Source organism: Globicephala melas, chromosome 13 (assembly GCF_963455315.2).
Source record: "Globicephala melas chromosome 13, mGloMel1.2, whole genome shotgun sequence".
Taxonomy (NCBI): Eukaryota; Metazoa; Chordata; class Mammalia; order Artiodactyla; family Delphinidae; genus Globicephala; species Globicephala melas.
This window is the reverse complement of record NC_083326.1, coordinates 42,214,190-42,239,150: the sequence shown is the minus strand read 5'-3', so window position 1 is coordinate 42,239,150 and position 24,961 is coordinate 42,214,190. Positions and strand designations below refer to the sequence as shown.

The following is a 24,961-nucleotide window of genomic DNA, read 5'->3' as shown; positions in this document are numbered from 1 at the left end:
TCTCAAATTCACACACAGGGTCAAGAGGGAATTGGGGTTGAAATCCATGTCTGACTGGAGACCAAAAGAATAACAATTTCCAAAAAAAAAAAAAACAAACCAAAACACAAAAATCAGCAGGAAGTCAATGAATGTAGTAGCAGTGCTTCTCTATTTGATATATTGCTATAATCATGAGCTTATCAACATGACTTGTATGAGGCTTCCTTTGTTGACTATTATTGCTTCCACCCACACCTTCTCAAATCCCCTAGCAATTCCTATAATTATGCCAGGTAAGTAATGCGGAAGTTAAATTTTCAAGACTCTGGGAAGATGAAACTCTACGAAGTGTAGAATGAAAACAGAAAAATCTAGCCCTGGTGAGTGTTACCAAGCACAATCTCACAACAGTAACTGGGCAGCAGTATCTTATTAAGAGATGTTTACTGTATACATCATCCCAGTAGGCTCAACTGCCACAAGCCATCAATGGCCCTGATTGTACTGAATACATAGAGAGCGCTAAGTACATGCAACTTTGCTGCTTTTAAAACTATATATGCTGCCCCTATTACAAGCAGGCACAAACAGCAGTCACAACTGTTTCACACAGATTAACAGCATCCATCACCATCTCATTTACATTCAGTAGGAAGCTATGAGTGGGTTTCTGATAATTCATTTACATTTACTACACAAATTATTCCTCCATGTTTTAGGCCAAAGAATCTCTGAATATGTACTACCAAATTTAAGACAATTTTTTTTCTGGCGGGATGTATAGCTCAAATAAGAAATAAGTTAACTTAGCTGTTTATCATTCAACTAAATTCTCAATTTTCAAATTTTACTTTTGTATATTTAAAAGCTTATTAAACAAAACCAAATAAATTTCTAAGTCATAGTCCTACCAGTATTATGATATACACTCCTTCTCTCAATATTATAAAAAAAATTCTTTGGCTTTACAGAAAAGCAAACTTTTAAAAAGAGGAAATATACACATTAATGTAACTTTTTCATTTCTTCTCATATCATATCAGTGTGGTGGTGAAGTCTAGAAAACTGTATTTGTTTTACAGGAAAGCAATAAATGATTAATAACAACTTCTCTGGATTGGTACAGATTCAGTTCTCTTTCTTCAATCATCCAAATCTGCTGGAATAGTTGTAAAAATTGATATAATGCTAGTACTAAAACACAAAGTACTAAAATTTAAATTTCTTGAGGTCAGGGGCCTTGTGTCAATACTAGTTTGTTCTTTCCATTTGCTTTATCCATCAAAGACATGTTTCTACAACTGCCATTTTTATTTCTGCAGACAGTTTTTAGTGACATTAATGAAAAGAGGTACTATGGATAACCCAAGAGACACACAATTGAATTTAGAAGTTATGTTGTTGAAATTCATTATGTGTGATTACTGAGGTGGTTTTGCTTTCCTGATTCTGTGTTATGTAGTGTGACACTAAATAATATAGTTTGTGTTGACCAAGTATGCTCTGAGAGGGCACCGGAGAACCCAGCCTAGCATGAAAATTAAGCCATTTCACAAAGAGATAAGGCTACAAATAATCAAGGACTGCTCTACTGTATTTCTAAAGGGGGTTATCTGGAGAGCTCTCTTGCCTTGTTTTCAAAGAGACAGCTACCATTGATTAAACCACTGTTAAATGTGAGTGTACATAAGCCTGGTCCGTCCACATCAGTTCGTTTTCCAGAATCTATAGACATCTCTACTTTCATCTATGTAAATAAACAACACCAACCTCAAAGAAAACTGGGTAAGAACAAATAGCTTAGGACAAGGGCTGTTGAGCACCAGAGAGTAAAAATTTTAGGCATGGTAGGCTTACACAATCTCTGACGCAACTACTCAACTCTGCTATTCAAGTGCAGAAGCAGCCGGAGACAGTATGTGAATGAACGGTATGGCTGGTAAAACTCAGTTTACTAAACAGGCAGCGGGCCAGACCTGGCCACAGTTGGTGCTCTCTGGTGGGGGGAACCCAAGTAAAGCGAAATCAGATTTGTGTGAATGGCACAGAGTTCCACTTCTGAGAAACGTTCTTCACCACTTCCCACCCCAGGGCACTGCCACCCCCTCCGTCACGGAGAAAATCCCAACGTGCAGAATGCTACCTAGTCAACTGATGATTGTAAGATAAAGTAATAAACTTCCAGGATGGGGTGCTGCCTTTCCCCTTCTAATGCCATCAGGGACTGTGCCCCGCTACGGTGCCCATGTACTGTGCAGTGACAGGACACGCTAATTCACGGTTCTGAGTCCTTGGCTTCAGGCAACAGGTGGGCAGATAACGAACACTGTGAAATTATGTAAAAAACTTTGTGTTTGTGCACATGTCGATTTGCAGCTTTCATCAGATCCCCAAGAAGTTAGGCAAGAACCACCGCTAATGTTGTTCTAATCAATACACAATGTGAAAATACTGCCCAGTAGAGAGATGTATTAGTGGGGAGGGTATCTGTTGGTGTCGGAGCCTAAGTGTGACCACAGGCCCTGACTGCATCTCTTATGTTCTTTCTTGTCACCTTTGATGGTACCAACCTGTTTCTGCTCGGTTTCCAAAGTGCTTGCTGTGTCACACTGTAACCATAAAATATACTACTCCTCAGTCAAGGGAAGGGATCTGACTACAAGTGTGGACTTTCTGACAGATGGGCATCAGAAGCAGAGCCTCTCTGGAAAGGCTGGAGTTTCATCAAGTCTTGCTCCAAGGTAAGTGAAGCCTTTGACTATACATATGGGTTTACATATAGAAATACGCACACACACACACAAACAAACACACATATGCATAGACCATGGAAGGCAATTAAGGAACAAGCATTTTTGATGCCAAGAAGGAAAAATGAAGACAGTTCTTACTCGGCTTTTCCATGTCAACTTCTACCCTGAGTCTTTCTTGTTGGGGAGGACGGGGCAGGAAGACAACAAACATTTAAAACAGAAAACCTCCCTCAGCTGGTAATTCCCAGTGTCCAGTTTAGTTCCCATCTTCTACTAACAGTTCTCTGGGGCCCTGGTGGTTCTCTTTACTTCAGTTAGTGCACCCAGGCCTACTCTTGGTACGCTGCCTATGAGTGGTTCAATTTTTAATAAAGATGATCAACAGAAGATTCTCTTATTCTGTAATGTGCAATATGAGTGGGGAAAAAAAACTCCTCGTTGGTCGGAAAACTGAGAGAGGCAGGCGACAGGAGGGAAGGCAGGGCTCCAGAACCGGCTGGCAGCTCGCTACCCATCTTCCCAGCTGTGTGACCTTGAGCATACTATTCCCTTTCTCTCAGCCTCTTGTTCCTGGTAGGTAGCCTTACGTCAAAGAGCTATTATGAGAATTAAATGAGATAATGTATATAAAGTATTGTACCATAACCAGCACTGTAATTACCCTCAATAAATGTTAATTATAATCATCGTCCAGGAGTAAACACCAATGGCTTTGCTTGAGGAATAAGGAAGAGTTGCTTTTAATAGTTTTATGTGTCTGTGACAAGAAGGTAAAAGGTATAGCTTCCTTCTTTATTTTGCAACCATTCATGATACAGTGCTAACAAAAAGTGGAAGCCTGACAAATACTCGTTCCACCTCGGCTGTGAAGACCAGAATTTTTACCATCACTACTATTGTAATTCTGCAGTTTCCTTCAAAGAAATAATGGTGACATGCATTAAACCAGATTTGTTTTTTCATTTTCCTGTTAAGTGCACAGTCTTGAAGGGAGGAGGGTTTATTTGTGGTAATCACATATGTCTACACGAAAAGATTAAAAAGTGAGTAACTTAGGTGTAGACTTCGATGGAGGTCAGGCAGGCAGGAGCACAAGAACCTTTTAAGAGAATGGAGAAGAGAATCATCATGTCTCCTTATGTATGCGCACCAGCCAACGGGGAAAAGTGCTATTAACTACTCCCTTTGCCAGTAATCGGAGCTATAAAAAGAGTATCATTAGAGAAAGGTTAAGCCCATATCTTTCTGTCTGAGGCACAACCAGTTAGAAAATCTTATAAGGTATTCTAATTTTCTGAGTACTCAGCAATCTTAGTATCAATCAACTTATAAGTGATCTTTAGTTCGACCTACAGTAGCTATCCTTGGCAATACTTTTTCCTCCATGCTGGGTTAGAAAATTGGCCGAAATCCTACTGGAAAATCTAACGGCACCTTTTAAATTACTAAATGCAAGTCAGTGATTTTGGAGTATGAAAAAGCTAAACTCCGTTTAAGTGATTAATTCAACACCTATGTCAACAGTTACTTAAAATTATTTAAAAGTTAAAATAAACTGCTAAAAAAAATACACTTTGGGGTTGCAATATTTGGAACCACAAGCTTATTAACCTTGATCTTTTACCATCATGAGCACAGGTTCTATTCCCTCCTGATCAATGTTACTCACTCCTGTGGCCTGTTTTATGACCAACAACTTTGAAATCTTCCAACATTATTTCTCTAGCCCTGAACTCTCTCAAGATGCAAGCCATGATTTGTAATTTTTTTCTGAAGGGAATTTCCCTTAAATAAATACCTCAAGCTCAACATATCCACCAATTAGCACAACAGTCACTGGAGTCATATTCCCAGCCCATGGCAAGACTGCACATCTCCACGCTCCTGAATGTTAGGTGTGGCCGTGGGATTTGCCACCAACAATGAAATGTAAGAGGGACGTGAGGGGCATCGCTTCTGGGTAGAATCTTTAAGGGGCCAGTGCGTGATAAGCCGTATTCTGTCTCCTTCCTCAACAGGTGTGGAAGCATAAACACGGGCTTCTGGGCCCGGGTCCTGCAGGGAGGATGAGCACATAGAGGAGAGTCCTTGGCCACCTTGTGATAAACACATAGCACAAGGGAGAAATAAACCTCCGCTATTTTCAAAGACTGACATTTTGTAGTGGTTACTGCAGCCTCACCGGGTCTACCCTGACTAATGCACTCACCCGCAATCTGCTCCTTCGTTTGTGTTCATACCTCTGACAAGGACATCAGCCCCCCAGGAGCCTCAGGACTCCTGAGTGCTTCTCTCCTCCTCATATCCCATCTATCCAGTCATCAGTCCTGGAAATCTCACCTTGAAAATATTTCCAGGATATCACCCCCTCCTCTCCACTCCCACTTTAGGTTTGGCTGCAGACCATCTTTCTCCCTGATTATAACTCCATAGCTTCCAAATATTGTCATTCTATAATTCCAAATTTTTCCTGCTCTAAATGACACCAGAACGATCCTTCTAAAATCTAAATAATTGGGCCCTTCCCATATGGAAAGCCGTCCAACATTTCCCCTCGGTTCATAGTAACAAACATTAGAGGAGCACTTCTGTGACCAGGGACCGTGCTAGGAGCACAGGAACAAAGATGAGCCCTTTGTCTACACACTCATCTGCAGCTGTGACGCGGTGACACAGCTGGTTGTAGAAAGTGTTGCTCAATACTAGGATCGGGTGAAATATGAAGTCTGTGAGATAATTTATTCCTAAAATAAAAACTGGAGTGGACTCAAGTTTCTCTATGAAAACTTGACTCACAAACTCTAGTAGGTTTTCTTGAGACAGAATGGGATGGAGTTTATCATTAGCTGGGCAAGGAAGTACACATGGCCCAAGATTCTACACTGAGCCTCTCCAGAGACTGCTCTTGATATCAGGAGCTCACACGTTATGAGAAAAAACTCCTTGTTGGTCTGAGAATTGGGAGAGGTAGGCTAAACATCTCACTCTACTTCATTATTTACTGTTTCATTCTGAAGTGCATCAAATTTGGGGACCTGAGTGGATTCTGCTGCAGTGGAGTCTGTTATAACACCATGTGTTATTTGTGTCCTAGAAGGCGGGGGAAAGGCTAAGAGCCAGCAGCTAAGCCACAGGATAAAGGTCCAACCTCAACATGTGACAGCTCTTCAAGATCTGCTCCCCACTGCCTTTTGAGCCTCATCTCCTACCACCCCCTTCCATGCCTCTGTTCAGGATGTTCCTAACCTCTGTCAGGAAGAGCATCCTCTCTTCTAAACCCACTGGAACCCTACTCACTCGTCAGTGTCTAGCTCAGCAGTCAGTTAATGTTTTCTGTGAAACCTGCCTCCAGAGCTCCTGGCAACATTAACTGACCTCTGGGATGAAGCGTTTCCACGCTTATTACACGATAATAGTTACTTCTAAGAATCTACCTGCCCAGTGGGCCTCTGAACTCCTTGAGCATCAGGACTGCACTCACTCACCTTCATGTTCCTGGAACTTGATACTGTGCTTGTAAGACAGCGGGCGTGTGATCCACAGCTGCTCAGCAAACACGCTGTGAAAACCACATTCCATAATCCCACTTATCCATCAGCCTACTGATGGATGTTAGGGTAAACTCTATCACTGGGAAAATCCAGAAAACGAGATGACACATTTATAACTTCTGATGTTAAAAAAATTATCTGACACTTTATTTAACTATAGGCCAGCAAAATGTGTGTGTGTGTGTTTACATATGTATGTGTGCTTATGTGCATACACGTGTATATATGTAGTTTCCTCTGGCTGCCATAATAAATTTCCACAAATTGAGTGCCTTGAAACAACTGAAATTTATTCTCACAGCTCTGGAGGCCAAAAGTCCAAAATCAAGCTGTCGGCAAGCCTGTGCTTCCTTGGGAGGCTCTAGGGGAGATTCTGTTCGCTGCCTCTTGCAGCCTCTGGCGGCTGCAGGAATACCCTGGCCTGTGGCTCTAGCACTCTAATCTCTCCCTCCTCTTCTGTCTGTCTCAAACCCCCCTCTGCCTTTCTCTTCGAATGACAGGTGTCAGTGAACTTAGAGCACACTTATGTAATCCAGGATGATTTCATCTCAAAACTGTTAATTACATCTGCAAAACTCCGTTTTCCAAATAAGGTAACAAACCGGTTACCACTTCTTTCCATGCCCAGAACTTGCTAAAAGGTCAGAAGGTGAAGAATAGAGTATGTACACCTGTGTGTGTCCGGGGGTGGAGCTTGCAAATACTTTAGCGATAAGCTGGAGTGTCCAGAGAGCTCTGTGGCAGAGTCACTCAGACAGGATTTCTGATCCATCTGGTGGACATCCGGTGGTCCTACTAGACCCTGTGAAATCTACAACGGAAAGAGAAGACAGGATCCTGGCTCTCAGATGGCTCAGAAAGACACCTAAAAAGAGAAGTGATGAAACTTTTAAACACACCCAACTCCAACTTCATAAAGCTTGGAGGACTTTATGGAATGCACAATTGAGATTTTGTTGTAGTTCTGCACAAAGGTCTTACAGTAGAAAAAGTCTCAAAGAATAATCTCTGTATGAGTTCTCTTCTCACACTTATTTCTCCTTTTTTTAAGCAGAAAGTCTGGGACATTGAGATATCAGGTCCACATTTCCCTACGTTTTTCCTAAAAAGATTTAATTTTGCTCCTTGCATGTGAAATTAAGAGGAATCAGGAAGACAATGCCATCCATGATTTGCGGGGAGGTAAGGAAAACATTAAGAGAAATTTACTTCAAGCCTTTAAAAATGAACAGATGTGGGTCATAATGGGATTTTTAAGCAATAAACACAGATATACGTTAAGAATAGTGTGTGAAGTGTGCTCCTTGTCCAAAAAATAATGGGGTAAATACACTTTCAATTAATCAAACAGTTAAAAAGATGAGCACAGACTTGCAAATGCTTCTGAAATTTTGCAAGGCACATACTCTCTCTTTTACACACACACACACACACACACACACACACACACACCAGCCTAGTACAGTATCATTTTAAAACAAATTCTTCCCTGGAGACAACTTATTGCCAAAGCATCTGGACTATGCTTCCAGAAGGCATTTAACAAGTTACTATCATTTCCCAGACTCAACAGGGTAGCACTGGCTTTAAAATGAATTAAAATTTTATTTAGAAAAAAAATCTCAGACCTCCCACAGCTATTGGAAAAGAAGAGTAAATCAACGTTAGGGACAGCTCTAGCCACAACTTCTTTTTAATAAAAAGAATGAAAAAAAAAGAATTTTTAAAAAAATCTGTTTTCAGATTTCATTAACCTACATGTTTTTACATCACAGCCCAAGGCAATCCCTAAAAGACAGGTGTGGATGAAGTGTGTCTTTTCTACTGTTAAAGAACAAAACTTTGACAATGATATTCAATTTAATAAGCATACTTTTGAATAACTGGGCTGGCACAACAGTCCGAAAGAAAATAAAAATCTTACGTCATATGCAAAAATTAATTCCAGATGGACTAAAGACTTAAATTTTAAAAATTGTGTGTTTTTTGTTTTTTTTTTGTTTTTTTTTTTTTTGCGGTACACAGGCCTCTCACTGTTGTGGCCTCTCCCGTTGCGGAGCACAGGCTCCGGACGCGCAGGCTCAGCGGCCATGGCTCACAGGCCCAGCCGCTCCGTGGCATGTGGGATCCTCCTGGACCGGGACACGAACCCGTTTCCCGTGCATTGGCAGGCGGACTCTCAACCACTGCGCCACCAGGGAAGCCCTAAAAAAATTTTTTTTCAATCTTCCTAGAATATCTAAGAAAATGTATATACAATCTAGGAGTCACTTTCTCAGCCAAGAGTGAAAACACAGGAAAAAGACACTTGTCTAGGAGGAAACAAGATGGTGGAGTAGAAGGACGTGCTCTCACTCCCTCTTGCGAGAACACCAGAATCACAACTAGCTGCTGGACAATCATCAACAGGAAGACACTGGAACTTACCAAAAAAGATACTCCACATCCAAAGACAAAGGAGAAGCCACAATGAGACAGTAGGAGGGGCGCAATCACAGTAAAATCAAATCCCATAAGTGCTGGGGGGGTGATTCACAGAGTGGCGAACACTTATACCACAGAAGTCCATCCACTGGAGTGAAGGTTCTGAGCCCCATGTCAGGCTTCCCAACCTGGGGGTCTGATAATGTGAGGAGGAATTCCTAGATAATCAGACTTTGAAGCCTAGTGGGAACTGATTGCAGGACTTTGACAGGACAGGGGGGAAACAGAGACTCCACTCTTGGAGGGCACACACAAAGTAGTGTGCGCATCGGGACCCAGGGGAAGGAGCAGTGACCCCAGGGAAAACTGAACCACACCTACCTGCTAGTGTTGGAGGATCTCCTGCAGAGGCAGGGGGTGGCTCTGTTTCACCATGGGGACAAGGACACTGGCAGCAGAAGTTCTGGGAAGTACTCCTTGGCATGAGCCCTCCCAGAGTCTGTCATTAGCTCCACCAAAGAGCCCAGGTAGGCTCCAGTGTTGGGTTGCCTCAGGCCAAACAACCAACAGAGAAGGAATCCAGCCCCACCCATCAACAGTCAAGTGGATTAAAGTTTAACTGATCTCTGCCCACCAGAGCAACAGTCAGCTCTACCCACCACCAGTCCCTCCCATCAAGCCTCTTAGATAGCCTCATCCACCAGAGGGCAGACAGCAGAATCAAGAAGAACTACAATCCTGCAGCCTGTAGAACAAAAACCACATTCACAGAAAGACAGACAAGATGAAAAGGCAGAGGGCTATATACCAGATGAAGGAACAAGATAAAACCCCAGAAAAACAACTAAATGAAGTGGAGATAGGCAACCTTCCAGAAAAAGAATTCAGAATACTGATAGTGAAGATGATCCAGGACCTTGGAAAAAGAATGGAGGCAAAGATCGAGAAGATGAAAGAAATGTTTAACAAAGACCTAGAAGAATTAAAGAACAAACAAACAGAGATGAACAATGCAGTGACTGAAATGAAAACTACACTAGAAGGAATCAATAGCATAATAACCGAGGCAGAAGAACGGATAAGTGACCTGGAAGACTGAATGGTGGAAGTCACTGCTGCTGAACAGACTAAAGAAAAAAGAATGAGAAGAAATGAAGACAGCCTAAGAGACCTCTGGAACAACATTAAACACAACATTCACATTATAGGGATCCCAGAAGGAGAAGAGAGAGAGAAAGGACCAGAGAAAATATTTGAAGAGATTACAGTCAAAAACTTCCTTAACATGGGAAAGGAAATAGCCACCTAAGTCCAGGAAGCGCAGAGACTCCCAGACAGGATAAACCCAAGGAGAAACACGCCGAGACACACAGTAATCAAACTGGCAAAATTTAAAGACAAAGAAAAATTACTGAAAGCAGCAAGGGAAAAATGACAAATACCATACAAGGGAACTCCCATAAGGTTAACAGCTGATTTCTCAGCAGAAACTCTACAAGCCAGAAGGGAGTGGCATGATATACTTAAAGTGATGAAAGGGAAGAACCTACAACCAAGATTACTCTACCTGGGAAGGATCTCATTCAGATTCAGATTCGAGGGAGAAATCAAAAGCTTAACAGACAAGCAAAAGCTAAGAGAATTCAGCACCACTAAACCAGCTCTACAACAAATGCTAAAGGAACTTCTCTAACTGAGAAACACAAAAGAAAAAAGGACCTGCAAAAACAAACCCAAAACAATTAAGAAAATAGTCATAGGAACATACATATCGATAATTACCTTAAACATGAATGGATTAAATGCTCCAACCAAAAGACACAGGCTTGCTGAATGGATACAAAAACAAGACCCATATATATGCTGTCTACAAGAGATCCACTTCAGACCTAGGGACACGTACGGACTGAAAGTGAGGGGATGGAAAAAGATATTCCATGCAAATGGAAATCAAAAGAAAGCTGGAGTAGCTATACTCATATCAGATAAAAGAAACTTTAAAATAAAGAATGTTACAAGAGACAAGGAAGGACACTACATAATGATCAAGGGATCAATCCAAGAAGAAGATATAACAATTATCAATATATATGCACCCAACATATGAGCACCTCAATACATAAGGCAAGTATAACAGCGCTAAAAGAGGAAATTGACAGTAACACAATAATAGGGGGGACTTTAATACCTCACTTACACCGATGGACGTATCATCCAAAATGAAAATAAATAAGGAAACAGAAGCTTTAAATGACACAGTAGACCAGATAGATTTAATTGATATTTATAGGACATTCCATCCAAAAACAGCAAATTACACTTTCTTCTCAAGTGCACACAGAACATTCTCCAGGATAGATCACATCTTGGGTCACAAATCGAGCCTCTGTAAATTTAAGAAAACTGAAATCATATCAAGCATCTTTTCTGGCCACAACACTATGAGATTAGAAATGAATTACAGGGAAACAATGTAAAAAACACAAACACATCGAGGCTAAAGAATACATTACTAAATAACCAAGAGATCACTGAAGAAATCAAAGAGCAAATCAAAAAATACCTAGAAACAAATGACAATGAAAACACGACAATCCAAAACCTATGGGATGCAGCAAAAGCATTTCTAAGAGGGAAGTTTATAGCTATACAAGCCTACCTCAGGAAACAAGAAAAATCTCAAGTAAACAATCTAACCTTACACCTAAAGGAACTAGAGAAAGAAGAACAAACAAAACCCAAAGTTAGCAGAAGGAAAGAAATCATAAAGATCAGAGCAGAAATAAATGAAATAGAAACAAAGAAAACAGTAGCAAAGATCAATGAAACTAAAAGCTGGTTCTTTGAGAAGATAAACAAAATTGATAAACCATTAGCCAGACTCATCAAGAAAAAGAGGGAGAGGACTCAAATCGATAAAATTAGAAATGAAAAAGGAGAAGTTACAAAGGACACCACAGAAATACAAAGCATCATAAGAGAGTACTAAAAGCAAATCTATGCCAATAAAATGGACAACCTGGAAGAAACGGACAAATTCTTAGAAAGGTAGAACCTTCCAAGACTGAACCAGGAAAAAAAGAAAATATGAACAGACCAATCACAAGTAATGAAATTGAAGCTGTGATTAAAAATCTTCCAACAAACAAAAGTCCAGGACCAGATGGCTTCACAGGTGAATTCTATCAAACATTTAGAGAAGAGCTAACACCCATTCTTCTCAAAATCTTCCAAAAAATTGCAGAGGAAGGAACACTCCCAAACTTATTCTATGAGGCCACCATCACCCTGATACCAAAACCAGACAAAGATACTACAAAAAAAGAAAATTACAGACCAATATCACTGATGAATATAGATGCATAAATCCTCAACAAAATATAGCAAACTGGGGTGGGATAGGGAGGGTGGGAGGGAGGGAGACGCAAGAGCGAAGAGATATGGGAACATATGTATATGTATAACTGATGCACTTTGTTATAAAGCAGAAACTAACACACCATTGTAAAGCAATTATACCCCAATGAAGATGTTAAAAAAAAAATACTAGCAAACAGAATCCAACAACACATTAAAAGGATCATACACCACGATCAAGTGGCATTTATCCCAGGGATGCAAGGATTCTTCAATATACGCAAATTAATTAATGTGATACACCATATTAACAAATTGAAAATAAAAACCACATGATCATCTCAACAGATGCAGAAAAAGTTTTTGACAAAATTCAACACCCATTTATGATAAAAACTCTCCAGAAAGTGGGTATAGAGGTAACCTCCCTCAACATAATAAAGGCCATATACGACAAACCCACAGCAAACATCATTCTCAACGGTGAAAAACTGAAAGCATTTCCTCTAAGATCAGGCACGAGACAAGGATGTCCATTCTCACCACTATCATTCAACATAGTTTTGTAAGTCCTAGCCACGGCAGTCAGAGAAAAAAAAGAAATAAAAGGAATACAAATTGGAAAAGAAGAAGTAATATGGTCACTGTTTGCAGATGACATGATACTATACATAGAGAATCCTAAAAATGCCACCAGAAAACTACTAGAGCTAATCAATGAATTTGGTAAAGTTGCAGGATACAAAATTAATGCACAGAATTCACTTGCATTTCTATACACTAATGATGAAAAATCTGAAAGAGAATATATGGAAACACTCCCATTTACCACTGCAACAAAAAGAATAAAATACCTAGGAATAAACCTACCTAGGGAGACAAAAGACCTGTATGCAGAAAACTATAAGACACTGATGAAAGAAATTAAAGATGATACAAACAGATGGAGAGATATACCATGTTCTGGGATTGGAAGAATCAATATTGTGAAAATGACTATACTACCCAAAGCAACCTACAGATTCAATGCAATCCCTATCAAATTACCAATGGCATTTTTTACGGAACTAGAACAAATCATCTTAAAATTTGTATGGAGACACAGAAGACCCCGAATAGCCAAAGCAATCTTGAGAGAGGAAAACGGAGCTGGAGGAATCAAGCTCCCAGACTTCAGACTCTACTACAAAGCTACAGTAATCAAGACAGTATGGTACTGGCACAAAAACAGAAATATAGATCAATGGAACAAGATAGGAAGCCCAGAGATAAACCCACGCACCTATGGTCAACTAATCTATGACAAAGGAGGCAAAGATATACAATGCAGAAAAGACAGTCTCTTCAGTAAGTGGTGCTGGGATAACTGGACAGCTACATGTAAAAGAATGAAATTAGAACACTCCCTAACACCATAAACAAAAATAAACTCAAAATGGATACGAGACGTAAATGTAAGACCGGACACTATAAAACTCTTAGAGGAAAATATAGGAAGAACACTCTTTGACATAAATCACAGCAAGATCTTTTTTGATCCACCTCCTAGAGTAATGGAAATAAAAACAAAAATAAAAAATGGGACATAATGAAACTTAAAAGCTTTTGCACAGCAAAGGAAACCATAAACCAGATGAAAAGACAACCCTCAGAATGGGAGAAAATATTTGCAAACAAATCAACGGACAAAGGATTAATCTCTAAAATATATAAACACCTCATGCAGCTCAATATTAAAGAAACAAACAACCCAATCCAAAAATGGGCAGAAGACCTAAATAGACATTTCTCCAAAGAAGACATACAGATGGCCAAGAAGCATATGAGAAGCTGCTCAACATCACTGATTATTAAAGAAATGCAAATCAAAACTACAATGAGGTATCACCTCACACCAGTTAGAATGGGCACCATCAGAAAATCTACAAACAACAAATGCTGGAGAGGGTGTGGAGAAAAGAGAACCCTCCTGCACTGTTGGTGGGAATGTAAATTGATACAGCCACTATGGAGAACAGTATGGTGGTTCCTTAAAAAACTAAAAATAGATTTACCATATGATCCAGCAATCCCATCACTGGGCATATACCCAGAGAAAACCATAATTCAAAAAGACACATGCACCCCAAAGTTCATTGCAGCACTATTTACATAGCCAGGTCATGGATGCAACCTAAATGCCCATCGACAGACGAATGGATAAAGAAGTTGTGGTACATATATACAATGGAATATTACTCAGCCATAAAAAGGAACGAAATTGAGTCATTTGTTGAGATGTGGACGGATCTAGTCATATAGAGTGAAGTAAGTCAGAAAGAGAAAAACAGATATCATATATTAATGCATGTACGTGGAACCTAGGAAAATGGTACAGATGAGCCGGTTTGCAGGGCAGAAGTTGAGACACAGATGTAGAGAACAGAGGTATGGACACCAGGTGGGAAAACTGTGGGGGGTGGGGATGGTGGTGTGCTGAATTTGGCGATTGGGATTGACATGTATACACTGATGTGTATAAAATTGATGACTAATAAGAAGCTGCAGTACAAACAAACAAGCAAAGAAAACAACTAATACTAAACTTTCATTGGGTTATTTGTGTGGAATTATGTTAATATAAATGTTTCAGACATTTATTTCAGACATTTATGAAATTTCTAAAAAAAGAAAAAAGACACTTGTCTAAGTAAAAATTTTAAACTCTTGAGTGGATACATATAACAAGCAAAGTCAACAGATAAGGTAAATGTAAATAAGAAAAAAATCTCTAGAATAATATAAACAGCACCTAGAAATTGCCAAGAATAAAATGACAACAGAAAAAGCAGCAAAAAATATGTCAATTTGCAGAAGAGCGAGTCTACATGATAAACAGACATTAAAAGGGCACAAAAATCACTAATGGTCAGGCAAATGCAAATTAACATAGCAGATTTCATTTTATGTCCATTAGTCTGGCAAATATTTCTTTTAAACTTTATAACGTCTAATGGTTGTCACAGGTTTGGAGAAATGGTATTCTCATACATCAGGGATGGAAATGAGAATTGTTACCGACTTTTTGGACAGCATTTGGGCAACCGCTGTTAAATCGGGTCCACTTCTGTGAATTGGGTTCTGATACTGGGATAGAAGACCCACTTTCCCTAAATAATTTTTTCTAAAAAGATTTCATTCTGGTCCTTGCATGTGAGATTAAGAGAATCAGGAAGACAGTGCCATCAAAGATGTTTGGGGGAGAAGTAAAAGATATGTGAGAGAAACCAGACTTTTATAGAAATAATGAACAAATTAACAACATCATGTACATGGAGGTTTAGTGAGACCAATAACTAGGAACAAGTTGAACACAAATGAACAGAAGAATGAGTATACCCGTACCATGGACTATTATGCAGCTGTTAACAAAGAATGAATTTGTTTTACACCAGATGATTTAGAAAGATTCCCATGAGTGACATAAACAAGAAGCCAAGAAGTATGTATAATACACAAGTATGTATAATATAATCCTGTTTTTAAAAAGCAATGACAGAATTTTGTTTCAGTATTGTCTTCGAATCAAGGTTGGTTGGATCCACGGACGCAGAACCCATGGATACAGAGGGCCACTGTACTACGGACATTTTTACTATGCGGACTTGAGCATCCACAGATTCTGGTATCTGCGGGGGTTTTGGAACCAATCCCCTGCAGATACTGAGGGAGGACTGTAAATCTAACGTCAGTGCAGAATTATATGAGTATAGAGGAAATATGAAAGATACTCCTGGATTATTAAAGTGGATTGTGTGGGTAGGCAGGGTTGGATTGGAGGAATGGGGGTTGATGTGAAGGGAGAAAGCAAAAAAACAAAACACAAAAGTGGTAGATAAAATGCCTTGTTTCTGTAAAATTATGAGTGTAAGAGAGAAAGAGAATAGAGGATGCAAGAGAGGACAGTCACCAAGTTATCTTAGGATGGTGGGACCTCAGATTATCTTTAGTTTTAAAATATTTCCATGCATTCAAATTTTTAATTGTGAATACATGATGTTTATAATTGGGAGAAATGAAGTTTTGTTTCATTGTGACAATTTAAAAAACTAAATAGACTATACATGATATTTATAACTTAGTTCATACATTTCTCCTCTTCCCTCCCCCTCTAGTGTCCATTAGCACGAAACTCCTCAGACAGCTACTGTATTCAACTGTATACAACCTGCTCAGATTGACAGCTTCCCAACAGGGTCAAGAAAAAAGACAGAAGACTGGGGGGAGGGGCAAGTACAATTCACAAGCTACCTGATCCCCTGTGAAGTTAATTTGAGGCTTCTTCTTTGGCGCTAAAAGATTCTCTTAAAGTCATCTTGTACTGTGCTTTCAGCAACTGTCACCTCAAGCCTCTGATAAAGACAACTATTTAGAGTCCTCAGGTGCCAAGTTGGCAGTGGGATAAGTATTTCGTTCCCCCATCAATCACTGTCTATACGTAGAAAGAATTAAACCGGGTTTTCCTTCTCTTACCTCCAGTTCCCTTCTTCTTAAACATTACTACATCAAAGTCGACATTTGCACAGATACTCAACAGAGGAAATGAAACGACATTCAAACTATCATGTTTGCTTCTCTCCTGGTCTTGAAGTTATCTGTGAATCTCTAGTATTTATTCTCTCACATCAGCACTCAGATTCTAAGCTTCAGCAGGTTCTCAATTTGCCAAAACCCAATGCTTACAAGAGAGAGAATAGGAAATGCAATAGAAAACTCTACCTGCCCTAAATGCAGCACTTCAGGGTTCATTATAGATTACATGTAAAAATAATGAAATATTTTTATAAACTTGTCTATTCATTCTTAGTCTTTAAAACTGAATAGTAATGAACCTAGTTTGTCAGCTTAGTTTTATGCAATGCAAAGGAATTTGTCAACAATGACGTACCAGTGGGAGCTCTCCATGACATGAATTCAAATTCTGTATGTATAATTATAGCTACGAACACACAACATGGTTTTATCAAGATTTTCATGAGATTATTGACTGGCCACAATGCAACACTGAACATAACATTTAAATCCAATATCCAACTCGATGAAGAAAAGTAAATTAACCACACTTATTCAATTTCAGAAACAGAGGTAATACCTATTTATGAACATTAACTGGAAAAAATAGAACAGAAGTTTATAAAGTGCTTAAGCCCACCTGAAACCTGGAGATTACTTATAAACATCCTGCAGAAAAACCAGGAATAAAGGACACTAGGATTTCATTTTTATTACAGAAGCTTTAAAAAAACTACCGAAAAATTAAACAAATAACTCATAAAATTCACAAATATGATAAAATCATTGAATTTATTCTACTAGTCATCAAAGCAATACAAATTAGAAAAAGTGCCAACTTTTAAATTATCTAAATTAGCAAAGACTGGAAAACACCTACGATATTCAATGATGCACAATGATATTACTCATTCATTGTTAATGGTACAAACTTTCCCGGATACAATCTAGCAATACACATCAACAATCTAAAAAATAAATTTTTTTTAATCCCACTTCCAGGAATCCCAAATAATGAAATGATGTATAAAACTGACAAATATAAGTATAAAGATAGCCTCAAAAACATAACACTCAAAACAACTAAATGTCTAACAAGTGGAAAATAGTCAAATAATGGTTAACTGGTAATAGAAGAATCACATTCAGTCATGACAATTTTACTTTCAAAGAATATTAATAATGAAAGAAAATGCTCATGATATAATGCAAAATTTTAAAAGTTTTACATATAGCTTGGTCTCACTTTTATATATATTCTCCATTTACATGGCATGCCTGCATAATAGGAAAATGTTAATAATGGTTACAGGACTTTCCTGGTGGCGCAGCGGTTAAGAATCCACCTGCCAATGCAGGGGACACGGGTTCGAGCCCTGGTCCAGGAAGATCCCACATGCCGCGGAGCAACTAAGCCCGTGGGCCACAACTACTGAGCCTGCGAGCCGGCACTGCAACGAAAAGTAGCCCCCGCTTGCCGCAACTAGAGAAAGCCTGCGCACAGCAACGAAGACCCAACGTGGCCCAAAATAAATAAATAAAATTTAAAAAGAAAAAAAGGTTACATAACAAATTATATAAACTCTGGAATTAACACTGATATTCATTTCTGTCATTTTCTGTCTATAACAATGATATCTGGGGGGGAAATAGTATGTTTAAAAAAAAAAACCCGCCAAGCCTCTCTGGCAAAAGAAATAGAGCAGGAAAAAAAGCACCTTTAAAAAACTGGACACGGCTTCCCTGGTAGTGTAGTGGTTAAGAATCTGCCTGCCAATGCAGGGGACAAGGACTCGAGCCCTGGTCCAGGAAGATCCCACATGCCGCGGAGCAACTAAGCCCGTGCACCATAACTACTGAGCCTGTGCTCTAGAGCCCGCAAGCCACAGCTACTGAAGCCTGCGAGCCACAACTCTGAAGCCCGCATGCCTAGAGCCCATGCTCTGCAACAAGAAGCCACGGCAGTGAGAAGCCCGCGCACTGCAACGAAGAGTAGCCCCCGCTCGCCGCAACTTGAGAAAGCCCGCGCGCAGCAACGAACACCCAATGCAGCCAAAAAAAAAAATTGGACAACTATCCCCATTGTGTACATCAGGTCTGGGACAAAACCTGACAAGCAGACAAACCAAAAAAGAATGTGAGAGTGCCTTCTAACAACAATTTCTTAGAGTATACAACTTTTCATGGCTTACTGATAAAGTACTTCCACCTCTAATAAGGGGCCTCTTAAATAGAACCGCTTTAAGGTTTTAGCTCAAGGATGAAGAGAGAAAAGTAAGTTGGGGCAAGAAGTTCCTACTCTCTTAGCTAAGGAAGAACCTGAACAAGGAGATGTCAAGGAATTAGGGCCCAAAGCATGACTTTTGTTTTTTTCTTAAGATGCACAGTAACTTTATTTATTTATTTTAAAATTAATTTTTATTGGAGTACAGCTGATTTACAATGTTGTGTTAGTTTCGGCTGTACAGCGAAGTCAATCAGTTATACATATACATATATCCACTCTTTTTTAGATTCTATTCCCATATAGGTCATTACAGAGTACTGAGTAGAGTTCCCTGTGTGCTATACAGGAGGTTCTTTCTAGTTATTTACAAGGCATGACTATTTTAGTAAGTTTTGAATAGGAGAAAAAAAGTAAAGAAAAGGCATCAAAGCAAAAAACTGAATGGCAAAAGCTGCTAGGCGGCTCCCAATATTCATTGCTTCCCTCTCCTGCAGTAAAAAACCCTGGGCACTGTGCCCAGTTAAGACTCCAGTTCTTTGCCTTCCTGCCCATATAGGAGTGTGTAAGTCCTGACCAATGAGATGTAAGTACGGTGCAGTAAAACATACCCTTTTTCCCTTCCTCCTGTCTGGGATGCAGACACGATCGCTGGAGCTCTAGCAGCCACTGAGAACCATAAAGTCAAAACTACCTCTGAGGGGCTTCCCTGGTGGTGCAGTGGTTGGGAGTCCACCTGCTGATGCAGGGGGCGCAGGTTCGCGCCCCAGTCCGGGAGGATCCCGCGTGCCGTGGAGCGGCTGGGCCCATGAGCCATGGCCGCTGGGCCTGCGCGTCTGGAGCCTGTGCTCTGCAGCGGGAGAGGCCGCGGCAGTGAGAGGCCCCTGTACCGCAAAAAACAAACAAACAAACAAACAAAAAACTACCTCTGAGGATGACAGAGCAGAAAGACATGAGAAGCCTGGGTCCTTGACTCTGTGGATCTGCCCTATCATCCTGCACCGTGTTCCTTTAGACTTTAGTTATATGAAAAAGAAATCTCCACCTTTTTTTTTTTTTTGGTCCCTGTTACATACAGTTGAAATTAACCTAAACTGATATACCTGGTCATGCTGAGCTTGTGAAAATTTTTCTCTTGATCCTGTCTACTCTCAGTGGCTCCCTTCCTCTTAACAGACCAAAGACTGGACCAAAATAAACAGGAAAAAATAACAGCAGAATATCTTAATGAAGCTTTATGTTCTTTTTTAAATAAGTAATCTGAACCTTCTAGAGCTCTCGCCCTCTTTAGGCATAACTAATTGAATTGTTTTTAACTTGGGTCTGGTGCTTGACTGATTTTGTGGGTCTGTGGTCCAAGGTAAAAATGGATTCTGCATTACATTAAACGTTAACCTGAAACAAATTGAAGATTTCATAGCACAAGCTACTGGGGACGAGGAATGACAATGGAATAGATGTTAGGTCCTTGATTCCAGCCATTCCCTACTTGCCCATTGCTGCTAAAGGAAGAGAGTGGCAATTCAAAGTGAATATCAATCACGGAGTATAGCATCTGCATAGATGGATGGCCCGGAGTTATTCAAGTGAGCTTCCTCTGGCATTTCATTACCGTTTTTTTGAATGAATGACAAAAATCTCTTATAACCAGTGCTTCCTAATTACCTACAAGGTAACAAGATATGTTTAAAAATAGAAAAGTAAATATTTACCCTTTTCCAGTTACTTTTGGATATTTGAATCTGGTTCCCTGCTAGGAGGAAAATACTGTCAATGTGAACTAATTATCAAGAACAAATTTTCATTTCTAACATCTTAAAGTCTGGTATTGAGAAAACTGTCACCTTGAAAAAACATCTGACCAAGGAAATTTTTCTCTACTGAGTGGAAAAAAACAACAGAATATAACCTATTTTAAATCTTCACAAGGATACAAACATAAGCACTGCTCACAATTACATTCCTCTCTAAGCTATAACCAGGGCTAATCGTAGTAACTTACTGTACACGTTAAATATTAGCCTGAATAACAACTAGCTTCATAACTATAAGACTTCACATTGCATTTTGAATTCAGTAACTTGATATTTATTAAACAACCATTCAAGTCATCAAAGCCCAAGTGGTATTTAAATACTTCAAAGTAGGTTTAAGAAGTAGCAGAATCAATTAAAACGACTTGCCTGTAAGTATATGTAAAGTAATTCATCCCCAGAACTAGAAAATAGCTCAGGAATATTGGTTTTTCCTTTTTATTTTACCACTATGTAATACTCCTGCAATGGCAGAAAAGGAAACTCATTGTCTGGGATTAAGACACTATGGTTTCAAGTCAATCTTGGGGCTATTCTAGGAAGATGACAACTGTATCAAATTAGCAGTTGTAGTTTTGTAACACTACTTAAATCAAGTGGCTTGTTTTGCTTAGAAGTAAAATCCCTGGTGCCCTGAGAAGATGAGACAATGGATAGTTAAATGGCTAGCTGACTCTCCAATCAGGTTTTTCTTTACTGTTTTAAGAGTTGACTAGTCCCAAAGATTTATGGTATTCTAGGTGACATAAGATTAAAAATTCAATGACATAGCTACATGTAATATGTAAAGAAGGCATCTTAATTTCAGAATGAAAGAACTAGTAAGAAAGCAAAAAAATCTGAAAAACTGAGTTGTAATTTCTAGAAATAACTTATTTACAACATTGAAAATTAATGACCCTAAGAATCATGATTTCATCATGATGCTCTACCAGTCTCTCTTTTCCCTACTGCTAATTTTAGGACCTACCACCTTATCTCAAGTGGAACAAGCGTGAAGTTCTATGTCAGACTAGCAGAGGTCATAGACAGCTTTAGTAATACCGATATTTTGGACCTTAAAAATTTTAATACTGAAATTTGCTTATTAATTTATTACATTCTTACTGAATGCCTCCTATGTACCAGGCATTGTGCTTAGAAGCTAAGAAACAGTAAAAATTACCCTAAATACCTTTAACCTGAAATTCGAGTGAACAATCTTGTGAAACTGGGAAAAGGGGTGGAGGCTGAGATGTGGGGGGAGCATCTTCATGTGGAAATGTCATCTAAAAGAGGAGTTAATCCCATGAGATTTAAAAAATATTTTAGCAGGTATATTTTGTCAAGTATGACAAAATGATACATAAACCAGGAATAAAAGCTATTTTTCAAGTTGCATATAATAGCTGGTCTTCTTAAGATTGATAGCCCTGCTGAAGACGAGAGGGAGTTTATGATTCTTCCTAGAACTGCAGCTTACTAAGTGAAAAGACAGATACCTCAAGAATCTCAAACAAAAATAAACGAGTTTACAAGCTGGTCTACTAGAACTTGCTATTTCAACAAGGCAGCCAAATGAGGTAAAGAGACTAAAATACTCTCTTTAAACTATGATGCAGTTGATCACAATGGTCAAACCAGTTTTCCTTTTACAGATGAACTGAGCATCTTAAGATTTGTTTTACTGGTCATGTGGATACTCATTTAAGACTTTCAAAACAGCCATCTTACTTGAAAAGCAAGAGCATTCAAGGAGCCATGTCCAAATCTCGTCTTGTGGGTCTAAATGTTTACCTCCATCCACTGTCCTCCACAAGGTCCTCTCCTACTCTTTTTTCATAATTTTTAGGCATGGCCAACTAGAATACATGACGAGAGGAAAGTAAAAGTATATGGTATACAAAAGAATATTCAAGAGACTTTCTTCATAACCCACCTTGTGTATAACATCATACTAGGCACTTCTTTCCTGCTAATAGTTCTCCAACTGTAGGTGCTCCGAAAATCATCATCAATTCGATAAAAGAATCCATGAGTATGCACTAAAAAAAGATTCCAGTGTCTCAGTATCACTAGGTCAGGCTCACATGTGGTTCTGGATTAAGTTAAAACCTAAAGTTAAAACTAACTTCTTGGGCTTCCCTGGTGGCACAGTGATTGAGAGTCCGCCTGCCGATGCAGGGGACATGGGTTCGTGCCCCGGTCCGGGAAGATCCTACATGCCGCGAAGCCGCTGGGCCCGTGACCCATGGCCGCTGAGCCTGCGCGTCCGGAGCCTGTGCTCTGCAACGGGAGAGGCCACAACGGAGAGAAGCCCGCGAACCGCAAAAAAAACAAAACAAAACAAAACTAACTTCCTGTCTCTCCCAAACCCAATCTTGGTTGAGTTAGTTTACAAGACTTTCTCTCTGATAAAGACCTTACACCACCTTTTTATAACCTGTGTATTACTAAGTCAATAACCTGGAATACTCAGAAGGAAATGGACTAAAGTCACACAGAACGTTTCCCTCAGCTTCTTTATCTGTAAGGATAGCAAAATCTGTTTATTATTCACTGGACTTCTGTTGCCTAAATGATAGGCAACAGAAGGGGAGGCTTCTGAAGCCTCCCCATCAACTGCTCTGAGCATGCACTATGTCAATCTTACATATACATTGTTTTAAAACACATATGTATTGGGAATTCCCCGGCAGTCCAGTGGTTAAGACTCCAAGCTTCCACCACAGGGGGCACAGGCTGGATCCCCGGTGGGGGAACTAAGATCCTGCAAGCCACGTGGTACGGCCAAAAAACAATAAATTAACTAAAAAACATAATAAAATACACATGTATTCACATATATTATTGCCTTTAACTATCATAGTAAGTAGATACATAAGATTGTAGGCTGCATGAGGACAGAGGTTTTTTTCTGTTTTGTTCCGTGCTACTGTCCCAATACCTATAACAGGGTTTGACACACAGTAGAGCCTTAATAAATATTAGCTTATTGAATAAACAGATTAATGAATAACTATGAGATTCATGGGCAAGTATAACGTACATTTTTTTTTCTGCATGAGAAAACTTTAATATCAATCAAAGGGATTAAGAGACTGCCCAAGATCACATGGCTAAGAAATGGCAATGCATGTAACTGAACGGAGGTTTCTAGGCTCCAAATCCAGTATCCTTTAAGCAACTGTCTCACCTGGGGCACATGTAACCTCTTACAACTTAGAATGCCAGAGGAAATGAAACCAAAGATAAGCACAGCACATCTTCCCAGAAAAAGACTTAGATTAAGTTACTTTAGAAAAAATTTTTTAATATATATTAAAGTAACACCAGTCATGGAGCAGATTTTGGGAATTTACATTAATTTCAAAGATAAAACTTGAATCTATAAACACCTTTGACATTTGCAAACAGCCACGTGGACCCTCACTGCCATCTGAGTGTCCACCTTGTTTCTGCACCATCAGCCCTCCAGGCACTTACATGGTAAAGTTAGAGAAGCAGCTCAGCAGAAAGCAAATACCAAAGCTCCCACAGTCCCAACACACCTGGGGCTTAGAGTCAACTCTGATTCCTCCACAAAGCTAGGAGGGCCAGACTGCTGCTAATTTATACGCAGCTGCCTCCAATGCCCACCATCTTTATTTCTCTCTCCCTGGCAATTCACGCAGCCTTGGTCTTCCTCCTTCTTTCAGCAGACAGGACCATAAGCTCATCTTTCACTGCTCTAGACCAGCATTCTTTGAACTGGGATATGTGTCTGAAGCAAAGCCAACACTTCCCAAGGGATTCACCATCATAGCTATATGTGAGTCAATTTCTAAATCCCCAACTTCCAAATATTCTCTTGTCTGAAAACTGATCTGCCTGAAACCAAGACTGGGATGGAGGGACATCCATCTCCTGATGAAGGGAAGCTGTCCTCCGTCATCTCCCCTTCGCAAAGCTCCTTCTCCCACTTTACAAAAGCAATGCATCTACATCGCCTTCACCAGATCTTTCTAATCTTCATTACCCCAGGGTGTAAAGAACACAGGGCTCAGGGCAACTAACAAAGTAACAAATTAAAAGGGTGATGCCTGTTGAGGATCAGGTCTCCAGCATTTGGTGAACTCCTTCTCTAAGACAGGTAATTTCCACTTGTTTGTTTTAAACAACCTGAAATATTTAAATAAAAAGAGACTTATGGCCAAAAGAAATACAAAATACTACATTTCAATTTATATTCTTTTTTGTTACGTAAGACAGAGTGATCAATAAGACACTTTCATGCATAAAACTATATTACATTGGGAGACACTGCTTTGGGAAAGATCTCCAGTG

At 39.5% G+C, this 24,961-nt stretch overlaps 1 protein-coding gene across 2 annotated transcripts in view; it reads right to left on the bottom strand.

The window, feature by feature from the left end:
• GAREM1 (GRB2 associated regulator of MAPK1 subtype 1) overlaps positions 1-24,961 on the bottom strand; it is a 206,443-nt gene that overhangs the window by 177,272 nt on the left and 4,210 nt on the right. The window lies entirely within an intron of this gene.